This window comes from Microtus ochrogaster, chromosome 2 (assembly GCF_000317375.1).
Source record: "Microtus ochrogaster isolate Prairie Vole_2 chromosome 2, MicOch1.0, whole genome shotgun sequence".
NCBI lineage: Eukaryota > Metazoa > Chordata > Mammalia > Rodentia > Cricetidae > Microtus > Microtus ochrogaster.
In genome coordinates, this window is record NC_022010.1 from 22411859 (window position 1) to 22413912 (window position 2054).

Genomic DNA, 2054 nt, shown 5'->3' on the forward strand with positions numbered 1-2054 from the left:
CGCGCGTGCGCATGATTCTAAGAACTGCAAGCCATCTTGGAAAGGAAAGTTGGTACATCAACTCACCAACTCCTGTGAAGCAAAGAAAATGGATAGATGGTTCACTCACATGTATGATTACTTGTGCTTAAATAAAACCACAAAAACTGCAGGCAGCAGCATTAGATACTTATAGACTAAAAGTAGAAACCATATTTCTTTCCTAAGCCTAAACTGCCCTGAACTCTGGAAACAGCCTGTGAAACATGAAAGGAAGACGACTTTGGGGACCGGACCAATAGCAAAAGACAGGCACAGGTTGGTGATAAATCATGTGTTCTTGCAACCGCAGATTATGCCAGTTCTCTGTTCCATGAACCTCAGTCCCAAAAGCAAGCAAAGAAAGACCTGTTTCCTTCTGTTATTTGTAGAGAACCTGAGTCTCCAGATTAAGTTTCTAGATATTGGGACAAGTGGAGACAATGCTGGGTAGATCTAGCACAAAGGAAGCTGCTCCCCAATCATAATACTTTGTCTTCTCTAAAGATATATGGTCTATATTAATCAGGATGTTCTTGTAGCTTTGGTGCCCGTCCCGGAACTAGCTCTTGTAGACCAGGCTGGCCTCGAACTCCCAGAGATCCGCCTGCCTCTGCCTCCCAAGTGCTGGGATTAAAGGCGTGCGCCACCACTGCCCGGCTTACAAAAATCTTTAAAACAAACAAACAAACAACAGACAGTAGTGGCACAGGCTTTTAATCCCAGCACTCAGGAGGCAGAGGCAGGCAGGTAGATAGCCAGGACTGTTACACAGAGAAACCCTCTCTAGAAGGCAAAGACAAAAACAAACCAAAAATAAAAATAAAAAACACCAAAACAAAACAAAAATAATCTTTTATGTTGGAGTTGTTTAACTCTGTAAAGCTGTGATACTTTGTCTAAAATACCTGATTGGTCAAATAAAGAGTTGAACAGCCAATAGCAAGGCAAGAGAAAAATGGACGGGGCTAGCTGGCAGAGAAGAATAAATAGGAGAAATCTCCTCTGGGAAAGAAACTGAGGAGCAGCCAGGCAATTGGCGACACATGCCTTTAATCCCAGCACTTGTGAGGCAGAGGCAAGCAGATCTTTGTGAGTTCGAGGTCAGCCTGGTCTACAAAAGCTAGTTCCAGGACAGGTTCTAAAGCTACAGAAAAACCGTCTTGGAACTCCCCCACCCCCAGCAACAAAAAGAAAAAAAGAAACAAAAGAGCAAGAAAAAAAAAAAAGGCCTAGCCATCCAGCCACATAGCTAGACACAAAGTAGGAAAGAAAGACATACAGAAATAGAGAAAGAAGGCGGGCGGTGGTGGCGCACGCCTTTAATCCCAGCACTCGGGAGCAGAGACAGAAGGATCTCTGTGAGTTCGAGGCCAGTCTGGTCTACAAGAGCTAGTTCCAGGACAGGAACCAAAAAGCTACGGAGAAACCCTGTCTCGAAAAATCCCCCCCCAAAAAAGAAAGAAAGAAATAGGGAAAGGTGGGAAAAGGTAGATGGGATAATTTAAGAAAAGATGGCAGGGGGAAAAAAAAACCAGGCAGTGGTGGTACACGCCTTTAAGAAAGAAGGAAGGGAGGGACGGAGGGGGGGAGGAAGGGGGAGGAAGGAGGGACGTAAGAAGGAAGAAAGGAAGAAAGGAAGGAGAGAAAAAAGGAAAAGCTGACTAGAAATAAGCCAAGCTAAGGCCAGGCATTCGTAAGTATAGGTTGCGTGTGCTTATTTGGGACTGAGTGGCAGGTCCCCTATAGAGTAAAGAGCAAAGAATAAAAAACAATAAACTACACTTGTTGACCTGAAAGCTTGCTGACTGGCTAGCAAGACCCAGGATACTCCTCCTGTCTGGGGTTATAAGCATGCATCACTATCTCTAGGTCTTTTATTTTTGTTGTTTTTTATTGTTTTGTTATTGAGGCATGGTTTCTCTGTGTAGCCCCGGCTGTCCGGGAACATGCTTTGTAGATCAGGCCGGCCTCAAACTCACAGAGATCCCCCTGCCTACCAAGTCCTGGGACTAAGGGCAAGTGACACCATGCCC